This window comes from Propithecus coquereli, unplaced genomic scaffold (assembly GCF_000956105.1).
Source record: "Propithecus coquereli isolate 6110/MARCELLA unplaced genomic scaffold, Pcoq_1.0 Scaffold264, whole genome shotgun sequence".
In the NCBI taxonomy this organism is placed as follows: domain Eukaryota; kingdom Metazoa; phylum Chordata; class Mammalia; order Primates; family Indriidae; genus Propithecus; species Propithecus coquereli.
Window position 1 is genome coordinate 374,184 of NW_012148219.1, and position 12,057 is coordinate 386,240.

Below are 12,057 nucleotides of genomic sequence, written 5' to 3' on the forward strand. Positions count from 1 at the left end.
GAGTGCTAGGATTACAGGCATGAGCCACCGCGCCTGGCCTGCCACCACTACTTCTTGATATAAACCCACTTCATTCTAGAAAGGGATTTGAGGTGCAATATCAATGCCAGTCTCATATATATACATGTGTGTATATATGTGTGTGTGTATATATATATATATGTATGTATATATATAATGACTTCAGTGTTGCAGACACCATAAAGCTCCATTAATTTTATTTGTTTTCTCATTTTATCAAGATCTTCAATATATGCTGTCTAATTATTTTGTGATTTTATGACTTGCTAAATAAGCATAGGGTAGGTATCACAGAGATTGTGTTCAACAAGCAAAAGAATAATTTTTCTTTTCATTTATTTAATACTTTTTAAACATCAGCTAAATGCTAGATATTGTGGGCAAAATATACAGCTGTGAACCAAATAGAAAGTAATCCCCTGACTTCACAGAGCATAGAGTCCAGTGGAGAGGGAAAGAAGATAAGTAAGACAAAAAAAGAAAATATACACTGCACTAGATGGTTGTAAGTGCTTTGGAGAAAAAGTAGAGAAGCAGGATTAGGAAGGGGGCTGTTATCATTTTTATAATTTTAAATAGGGTCTGAGGCATGGCCTCACTGAGAAGTTGATATTTGAATAAAGACCTGAAGGAATTAAGAGATCAAGCCACATGGTTATTTAGAGGGCAACTTTTCCAAGCTTAGGGAAGAGCCAGTGCAATGTCTCTAAGGTAGCTGAAGGTCTGACATGTTGAACAGTGAGAACACAAGGATGGTGGGATAGAATGAGTGACCTGGAAAACAACAGGATACAATATCAAATAGGTAAAGGGGAGGGGACAAATGACATTGCAGGCCCCTTTAAAGACCTGGGCTTTCACATTGAAGTGGAAGTCATTTCAGAGATTTGAGCAGATAGGAAACAGTTTGATTTACTTTTTTACCATAATCAGGGTATTTCTTATTGCCCTGAATTATACTGATGGGGTACAAAAACACAAGCAAGCAGAACAGGTAGGAAAATCCCATCTAATTTAGGTAAGAGCTGGTGACTTCGACTAGGATGGAGATGTAGAAGTGCTTATAGAAGTTTAATACTGTATATATTTTGAAGATAAAACGGAGATTTTGCTCCTAGATTGACTACAGAATGTGAAAGAAATAAAACACTGAGGTTTTTGACCTAATCCAGTAGAAGATCAACATTGATATTAATTGAGATGCAGAAGACTAAGCGATAATCATGAACTCAGTTTTGAACATGTTAAGTTTCCACATTTGACAATAAAAGTCTGAAGTTCAAAGGAAATGTATGGATTGCAGATGAAAATTCTGGAGTCATCAATATATAGATGATATTTAAAGCCAGTAGATGGATGAGATTATCAATAGTATCAGTAGAGATAGAAAGAGAAAAGGTATGGGAACTTGGCCCTGGAGTGCTCAAGCACTAATGGGTCAGGAAGATGAGGAGTGAACAATAATAAAGACTAAGGAGTGACCAATAAAGTAAGAGGAAAAGAGCCAAATGAAAAAAGTCTTTCAAAAAAAAAAAAAAAAAAAGGAGAGATCCATTGTGCCTAATGCTGTTGACAATTGAGGAGGAATGAAGACTGAGAATTGACCATTGCACTTTGCAGTGTGAAGGTTAATTGCTAGTGTTCTCAAGAGCAGTTTAGATGAAGTTGATCTACCTTCATTTTCCTGTGAATCTACTCCACTCAGAGTCAATGCCTGACATGAGTGGATTCAAGAGAAAATGTGGGCAGCAAAATTAAAAAGAATAAATGAAGGCAACTTAAAAAAACACAACTTATTGCATTCTCTCTCTCTTTCTCTCTACCTCTGCCAAGAAAAAAAAAAAAAACACCTTATGCTATAAAGGGAAACTTAAATGGGCGGTAGCTTGGTTTATAGATAGATAGATAGAAGAAATATAAGTACATATTTTAATACTGTTGATTGTAATTCATTCGAGTAGAAACATATATAGTACAGGAAAAAGAAGGCAAAAGTTTTGTCCTGGAATAGCAAGAGGGGATGCGATCTAGAACACAAGGGAAGGAGTTGACCTTTTCTAGAAACATGGACAGTTTATCACAGTAGAAGATAAGAGGCAATGAAATCACCCCAAATGATACAAGTTTCAAAGAATTTACAAATAATGTGATATTCAGCAGAATTTAGGCAATGCTTTCTTACTGCCACTATGTATTCCTAGGAATCATAATTGACCAAAGCCTTAAGATAAAATAAAACATAGATATTAGCAACACTATGCCACAAGCACAGAACCTGCCACAGATTAGGCCCTAAAATATTTGTTGACTAAATAAATAGCAATTGTTTCTTAAAGGGTTATGATAAATTAATAAAGCTAAAAATATATGCCCTTTATAATCATTTAAAATAAGCAACAGATTAAAGGAAACTAAAATTCCCTCTTTTGTTGGAAGTAAATGGAAATCTCAGAAGTTCAACGGTTTTCCAGAGGCACAAGGTTTTTTGGTTTTTTTTTTGAGACAGAATCTCACTCTGTTGCCCGGGCTAGAGTGCCGTGGCGTCAGCCTAGCTCACAGCAACCTCAAACTCCTGGGCTCAAGTGATCCTTCTGCCTCAGCCTCCCAAGTAGCTGGGACTACAGGCATGCGCCACCATGCCCGGCTAATTTTTTCTATATATTTTTTTAGGTGTCTGATTAATTTCTTTCTATTTTTAGTAGAGACGACGGGGGTCTCGCTTTTGCTCAGGCTGGTTTCGAACTCCTGAGCTCAAACAATCCGCCCGCCTCGGCCTCCCACTGTGCTAGGATTACAGGTGTGAGCCACCGCACCCCTCCCAGAGGCACAAGGTTTAGCAAAGTTGAAAACAAAATCCAGATATTCTATTTTCTAGTTAAATACTTTTTCATGCAACTCATACTCTCTTTCTTAGACCTAATGGGCTATAAAATATGCTCAGTACATAAAAAAGGCAAATTTGCCATGTCATAAATATCAGGATTTGGAATCCTTGAATAATTATATTCAATGTGTTAGACTAACTCTAATAATCATTTCACATTGTGTTAATAATTTTACTTGCCTTATTAAAACTTAGGAATAATCAAAAGAAATTATTTTAATGATCCATGTCTCTTAAAGAAGGTTTCCAGAGAACTTTAATACTTCTTTGAACCTAAATGGACATAATGAGATGAAGGAGGTGACTCAGAGTAAAAACAAAAGTATGCCATTAATGGAATATTAGTGAATATCACTTACAAACTGTGTGGTGTTGAACAAGTTACTTAACCTCTCTGTTACTTGGTTTTATTATCTTTAAAATGGGAATAATAATAAAAATGACCTCGTTGGAAAGTCTTGAGTATTAATTGAGATGATACATCTAGCCAGTTTAATGAATGAGCTGGATTCAGTAACCAACATTACATCTCCTCTGATTACATAAGGTGACAAAATAAATACCAAATGGAATTCTAGGCAAATGTCTTTGTTTTTCTGCTGTGATAGGGATAATATGTTATTATCTTTCAGAACTAAAAAGTTTATTCTAGAGTAATGAGTTCATAGTTCTAGTTCAATATAGGATTATAAAATATGCAAAGCCCTGAGCTCCTATCCAACCTAAAGTTTCCCCCTACATGCAGTGCAGGCTTGCTTCAAGCTTTGAAGTCTGCACTGGAGGACGGGGGCAGGGTGGTCTCTCTCTACTCTGACACCTCCCCACTCACAGCAGCTGTTTCTGATCACTCCAGAGTTGGGGCCTGAGAAGGGGAAACTTGGGGGAAAGACCACAGGGGCTTGAGCTGACCCACCTGTCATCCATAACCTGAGCTTTGTGATGGCAAATGTACAATCAATGACCCTGTTTCTCTTGGGGTGCCTTTGTGGCCATCTCAAAGAACGCCTATTTCTGTTCTTTCCTAGTTTTTTTTTTTACTTGTTCTGTTTCTTTTCTGGAATCGATCCTCCAATTTATCACTCATGATTCACCACTTAGGAACCTAGGCTTCTGACATTCTATGGGTTTAGGTTAACCCTAAGTAAGCTCCCCTTGTGCTTTTCAAAAATCACCAAACTTTGTCTTGACTTTGGAGGACTTGAAGCTTTCCTGCCATGTGACTCTTCCATCTGCTATAGAGACGAGGCATCTCCAGCCACTGTGGATGCTTTTAAGTCTTCAGTCCCTATGTCCTTCAGCCTCTGGAGGAAACACATTAAGCTCTCCGAAGGTTTTCCCTGAAGTCCCCCTTGCTTGGCTAAGCTGAACAGGAATCACCCCATTCCTCATACATGGAGTGGTAGATTATGTACAGCAAACCGAGAACTCTCCAAAACAATTCTGTCTCTCTTCTAGCTTTTCTACTTCAATCTTTGCAGAGTCTGAACATGGAGTTTGAGCTAATGCTAAATTTACTGGTTGAGTTATATCTTAGTGTCTCCTGCAAATCAAATCTTGGCCCTCACTTATTTAGCTTTACCTCAGAGAGAGAGAGAAATTCTACCATTTTAATATCTGGATGTTTATCTAAATAAAATATTGATTGGCATAGTGGGAGCATTCAGAAATGTTAGCTATTACAATTAATCTTATCTTTATTATTTAACATTGAAGGAGTAGCTAGATGAGGAGTTGCCCACAGGAAAAAATATTGAAAGGAAAAAGCCAAAAAGATTTAAGAATGAAGATTTTATGGTATTATTAAAGTTAAGAGTATGGGATTTTTTTTTTTTTTTTTGAGAAGGGAGTAATCACAGTGTCAAATAAAACAAACCTACTGCAATGATCAATTGGTTATTGGTGATAGCTAATATTTTGAATAGAGAATTAAAGGGAAAAAACAGACTTTCGTACAGAAGATGAAGAAATTGAGACAGTGAGAACAGATAAGTTGGGAAATAAGTTTGCAGGAAAAGGAAGGAAAGATTAGAAGTTAAGGGGAAACACAGAGTCAAGGGGCTTTTTTGTTCTTATAGTATGTGCAATCATTTTAATTTTAAGGAATGTATTTCAATATCTTACAAAGTAGCAAGTTGAGAGGTAGAGTAATCGAAGAGACAAAGGAAAAAATAGTCAAAAGGGTAGCTGAAAAGGAGGGTTGAAGGATTTAGAGGGAAGTATTATTCTTAAACAGGAAGCGCAATGCTTAATATTGAATAATGTAAGTAAATAAAAACAAGTATGGGTATAGATAAGTGTGTGGGGGTATGTAGGAAAAGAACGGACATTGAAGGACGACAACATACGTACTGACCTATAAAAGGAATGGGTATGGAGAATTGAGGGGATGGGAATTTCAAGATGAAATAATTGATAGCATTGCTTGATACAGAGAATTCAAGGTGCATGGAGAATGAAAGATGAAGACCAGATTTGCAAAACACGTATACATTGGTGGCATATGTGAGCGCACTGTATTTTTAGGAAAACAGTGATGATAGAAGCCTGATTGTAAGGGTTAAAAAAGAAAAAGAAGCAATGAGAAATAAAATCTGCAAGTGCATACCATTTCATTTGGCCAGTGGAAAAAACGATAACTGGAAGAAAGAAAAATGCATTAAGAAAATAGGATGGCAACAATAGGAGGTAAAAGATATAGCATCTTTCCTTTTGACAGAGCAAGGGAAAAAACACTTAGTGTGCTGGCATTAGGTTTCACTGAAAATGAAGGAGCTCAATCCAGACATTAAAATCTAAGCACAAGAGGAAGGGATGTTGTTTGATGTAATCAGGGGACACGTGAGGCTAGCCATTGTGGAAGTGGAGAATTGGGGAAAACTATTTAGAAAAGTGGAGTTAATTTTTTTTAAAAAAAGGTAAATCAAAAGACTTTGAAAATTTGATAAAGATTGAGGAGAGTAAGGATTTTTAGTGCTCTCGATTTGTGCCAGTGTTCATTATTACTCAGTAAAATTGCACAGTTAAGGTTGGCCAAAGATAATGATGATAATATCTACAGTAATAATAACAGCAACAATAGCCACATTTAACATTTATTGAGCATGTACTATCTGTGAGGCATTGACTTGATCATTTGACATGTTCCAACTCATTTGTTTCTCATAATGATCCTGTGAGGCAGTTTCTATCATTATTTGAATTAAGTACTTTGACCGAGGTTATTGAGCTAGTTAAGCAGCAAATCCAATTATACCTAGGCAGTCTGCCTGCTGAATAAAAGTGCCTTCAGTGCAGAATCTGTCACTCTCAGTAAGTTTCACCTAAATAGTTTGCATTTTAGAATGTCAAGAGATAAACATATTTCTCTCTTTCTCAAGCAGCCTCCCTCAACTTAATTTCTCATCAAGGAGTTAAGCCTATCCTAATTTATGATAAATACCTGTCATTTTATAATGCTTATGGTTTCTGAAGCACATATGCATACCTCCTTTTAACCGTTCCTAAGGGCAGATATCATCTTCTCTTTCCAATTAAAGAATTAGTGTTTCAGAGAACTCAAGCGACATTCCAATGACCCCTCAGCTAACAAATAAAGAAACCCCAATTCAAATTCAGATCTGACTGAAGTCCAAATCCTTGGCCATTCAGTATACACCATTCTTTATCTTCAATAATCTTTATTCATATAAATATTTAATATTTCTATTTTCTTTCCTAGTTTTCCGGTTCATATTCCTGTTGCAAATCCCCGAACTTCACTAGAACATTATCACTGTAAACTTTCCCTAACATGGCAATGGCCCAAATGACTCTTAGTGACATTTGTGGCAAATCAGTTGTACTGACAGTCCCAATGCTTCACCCCTCCCTGCACCTACACCCCTTGCCATGTAATTTTGTACTACTTTCCACTCTAACTCGGTGTGGCCAAAGGACATTACCAAAAAATGACTCAAGCAGAAGCTTAAAAAGCACTTGCTTAAGTCTGCTTTTCTCCTACTCCTCTGCCATGATCATGAGTACCTGCCAGGGCCAGTCTATTACAGTGTTAGACACATGGCATAGAGCTGAGTGGGCCCAGTTGGCCTAACCAATGCCATTCTGGATCAGACAATAGCCAGCTGACATAGAGCTGATTGAGCCAACCTTCAGCTAACCAGTAGCATAAGTTATCCCAGCCAAGATCAACCAATCCAAGTCCAGATCAGCTGAATCCCACAAACCCATATTTTGTATGCCACTGAAGTTTGTGTTATTTGTTACATAGCACTATTGAAGCAATAGTCAACTGGTACATGGATATTATGTAATCCATTTAAAATCAAAATGGCAGAATAATTTTGATTCATGATTACCTTATCTGGTCAGCAGTTTGCTCAAAATCCTACAGATAATCCTATATACAAACCCCTGTTCTTAGCTTTTGCCACACATATTAATAGCCCACACTCTACTGCCACTACACAAAACTTCATTCGTACTGTAAAATCTTCCATCAAACATATTGTCTGGCTATTATAATTATTTAATTTCTACTTATTCTTTAAAAACAAAGCAAAGAAACAAAAAACAGGGCCCCTGCTAGCTCATCTGTCTCCTATATGCAAAGTAGGGACCCTAAGCCTAGCCTGGGAAGTAGAGCATAGGCTGAATTTCAGTCCCACCCAGATATCCAGATATTCCTATTTTGAGTTTATTGCTCTTTCTACATAAAAATGCAAATATGTGTATGTGTATATATATTCCTGTTTTTACCTCAAATCTCGCACTGTTGCCTGGTGATCTGGTTTTCCAGAGGGTTATGGATGATTGAGATGGCTTCCTGTTCTCAAGAAGTTTATACTTTACTTTAGGTTGTGAAACAGAAGCATATACAGACAATTTAATTATAATATGATAAATGATAAGGGTAAAAAATACAGAAGAAATGTATTTGGGGTCCAGAATATGCTTCCTGGAAGAGAAAAATTCTTGGCTAGGATGAGAAATTAGCTAGATAAAGACATTATAAGCAGAAAGATGAGTATACAACAAAGGAAAAAGACTGGAATAGCAAGGAGTTTGTTGGGACACTGCAAACAGTGCGGTATTACTCAAACATACAATGTGACATCTTTATAAAAATAGAAATGTTAGGAAATGGAGCAAAGAAGAAGTTCAGGGTCGGGTGACAAAGGAACAGAAAGGTAGAGAGATTTGGTAGTTATTTAAGAGGTAAAAACAATATGGCCCACTGAAAATGGAATCCAAAGGTGAGGGAGAAAGTATCATCTATAGAGATTCTCAGATGTGTAGGTAAGAAGTTAGAGCAGACTTTGGTGGTGAGTTGGAGACTGATGATGATTGAGTTTGGAATAGGTTGAATATGAGGTTCTGAGGAACACAAAAATGGACCTGTGCATTAAAAAGGTAGATAACTGAGTGTATAGCTTAAAAACATCAAGCCTGGAGATGTTTCCATCTCTCCTGGAATAACAGGAGAAAAAATGACTAAAGTAAAGCTCCAAATAGCCAATATCTAAAAGCATTTTATAGGCAATTTAAAACATCTATGTCATAAAGTTTGTCTATGCTTCCAATTCAATCCTATGTTTGTTAAAATAATTTTTATTTTTATGTTAGTGTAGTGGTTTTCAATTTTACGTGATTTATTTCTGCTTTAAAACTCACATTTATGGTAGTAATCTTCTCCTTTTAGCTAAGTGTCAAATGCGATGCCATCATACAGTGCAGGTACATTGCTTACAAAATATTGAAAAAGATTCAAAGATACCACTTAATGAAGAATACTCCTCTATTACTTGCAAAAAACACGTAGTCCTAAAGGTACAGATTAGATTATTAAATACTTGCTTTAAAAAAATGACAGGATCACCACTGTCTTTAAGGACCTTTGGATTTCTATGGGTACTCACATAGTTATAATAGTAATATACAAGTTAATATAAAAAGATGTCAAAATATTTGTAAAACAGATCGGAACTATAGTGATTTAAATGTACAGGCTCATAATCTCTATAATTCCAGAACCCATTCACTCTGAAAATTTTATTTTATTTGTAAATGGGTACCAAATATGATGGGTCCAAAACAAGACCTGTACTATCATGAGACTATTTATAGTCTATATTTTCCACGCAGTAGAAATATTCAGAGGACCCTCTTCTAAACATGTACATGCAATTATGGGATGCTGCCCATAATCCTTCTGGAGGAGTGTTCCATAATATGCATCATATACACACAGAAAATGAGCAAAATTCTGAACTCCAAAACACAACTGGCTAAAATATAACCAGAGTATTTAGATAAGAGGTTATGCAGTATAATTAAAAGTTAAAATTTAAAATTTTATATGACATCACAATCTAAATTCTCAGTACAATTCAGTTACTAGAATTAAAACATTTTCATTCTTGTATCCTTTATCTGAGAAGAGATTTATCTGCACAGTATAGTTATTTCTGAAAATATTTTCTAGTTTTCCCCCTTTTTTCCCAAGGTATCTTATTCTAGTACATTATTTTCACAACATCCTTATGAAATAGTAACCTAGTTTTTTAAAGAAGAAGAAAACATTTAAAATTCAGATTATTTTCAGAATAATTTTGATAAGGTTAGGATTTAAATTGAAAATACCAGACTTGAATAAAATATAGAAAGACAAATTTAGGTGGGATACATGCAGAATCTTAACAGGTATGATCAAAGAGTCAACTTCCCAAAAAGAGTGTGGGGAAAATGAGAACATAATGTAGCGTTTATGCAACTCAATTAGAAACTTTAGTTTACTGCTGTCCCAGTATATATTGAAAGTATGTTGAACCTGTCCCCAAATGCAATACAATCTTAGTCTTCTTTAATGAAACACTGTATCCAGAAAAAAAAAAAAATTACTGCCCTATTTTATGCTTGTCACAGGAGATGAAAAATAGTGTAACCAGTTCTGGGACCGTGCTTTAACAACAGAATTAACCAATTTAAATAATTCTAGAGGAAAGTGAGCATACGGTGATAGTTCTAGAGGTTGCCTTATGGAGAGCAATTGCAAAGACTTAAACATCTACCTTAAAACGTAATTCTTGGTGAAGATACGATAGATGCCCTTTGAAATGAGTCAACACATTTTGTGTGATTAAACAAATCATCATAGCAACAAGTTAGAGTTATTGGAAACATTATTTCATCTCAACACCAGACAAACTGACTGAAAATGCAATGGACTGGTACAGAAGTTATTCATATAGGATTAAGGGATTACCTAATGAGGATGTAACAGAGGGTTCTCAGTGATTCGTTCCATTCTGAGAGTCATAAATGTCTCTGTGAGTTAATATTATAGCTAGGTTTAGAATTTTATCAACTTTGATTATATAGTTTTTAGTATTTATGAAAATATATTTGCTACAAGCCATAACTTTATGAAGAGAATTCAACTCTTAAACATGTGCTATACTATCTTTTAAGTAGAGGGCCAATCAACCTATTTAAAAGAAAAGTGTGGTTTATTGGGGGTGATTATTAAAAATCTTATTCATACATTAGGGTTTTTCTCACACCTCAAAGAAGCACAATTACGCTATTCTTAAGTAAACTCACTCTCAGATTACTTTGTATATATATAGGCTGGCAATCCTTAGAATTTTCCAGTTTTTTCTATAAAATGAGAAAATTGACAGAAATGTATTTAAAAATAACTAACAATTTTATGTTTGAGAAGATAACGCTGAACTTTTGCATCTTCCCAATTTTCCAAAATACTTAAAACATTTTAAAAAAACCCAGTTGAAGTATTTTTTGAAGGGAGAGGTTGATATATCAATAATTCCAAGAATTTTTAAGCAGACATTAGCCAGTAGGCTTAGACAGTAGACTTCCAAGCTCCTATCATTTCCAAAGACAGACTAAACAACTGAAAATAGAAAATAGATATTTCCAAGTGTCATGATTTTGTTTAAAAGTAAGGAAAGATTAACTATCCCTACACTCTGGTGATTAAAAGCTGATCAACAAGTGGTTTTCTACTCCCGCCAAAATATACAGATAAACTTTTAAGAAAGAGACCAGATAGGAACTTACACTTCACACACACACAATCATGCCCACCAGCAATATATTAATATATAATTTTGCTTGAGGCAAGGTTTCATGTGAACTGCCTTTTTATTCTTCAATTTTTCTCACCAAAACATGCCTATCAGATATGTTAACTGGAAAAACAATTTTAAGAATGGAAATAATGTGAATCTTATTTAAATATTATCACATTTTCAATTACAATAGAAAGGATAAATGCTACCCAAAAGCATACCTGAGGCAGGGCTGAATTGAGCTGTCTCTGGAGTGAATCTCTGTCATAGATGACATCCTGAAGTCTTTGCTGGGCAAGTGAGAGGCTTTCCTGGGTCTCCCGAAGGGTGTCTAGAAGACGATCCCTTTCATCAAGCATATTCACCATCAGTTGCTCAAAATGGGAGTCTGAGTCCGAGCCACTGCTTTGGGACCCCCTTTGGCTCATTGGGGTGTCCTCGTTAATCGTGGGCATCACTTCACACATCATTGCTTAAATAGAAAAAATGGGGAGGAGGAGTCTTAGTAAAGAAATGATCTCCAATAAATGCCACCTGGCCATCAACTCACTCATTAGCCTAATTGTCCATATTTTTTTCCCTACCCACTGCCCCAACTCCAATCAAGCTAAATGTTTTGACCTTAATGAAAGATGATCCATTCACTTCTATAACCTACATGCTTTCTCTTTTCATGACAATCCACATTTCTCCCACCTACAAAAGGAATGCAACTTGGTTTCACCTGCTTCTCAAAGTTTTTTTAAAAGCCCATCTAATTCATTTCACGTGTTATTTCAATTATTATTTCCTAAGCTTTTTTCCCTGAAAGTTTACAAATCTCTTACAACTAATACTCTATGTCACCCTCATTTGTAATAACTGCACTGTTAATGGCAAGCACAGTGTCTGGCACTTAATGGTAGGAAGTATCTTTTTTTAATGAATTAGGGAATTGAATGAATTGATATTTACACTTTCATTTAGAAAATAATTGAGTATTCATTTTATATAATAATTAGCTTTTACTTTCTTATTTTATCAACAGATTTTTTTTCACACCAACTAGTTTAAAGCTTTTTG

At 35.5% G+C, this 12,057-nt stretch overlaps 1 long non-coding RNA gene across 1 annotated transcript in view; it reads right to left on the reverse strand.

Moving 5' to 3' along the window:
- Positions 1 to 12,057, reverse strand: part of LOC105812808 — a 119,599-nt gene that overhangs the window by 103,340 nt on the left and 4,202 nt on the right. Inside the window, exon 2 of the long non-coding RNA XR_001137629.1 lies at positions 11,217 to 11,467. This is a non-coding gene — a long non-coding RNA (uncharacterized LOC105812808). The remainder of the gene's footprint in view (positions 1 to 11,216; positions 11,468 to 12,057) is intronic.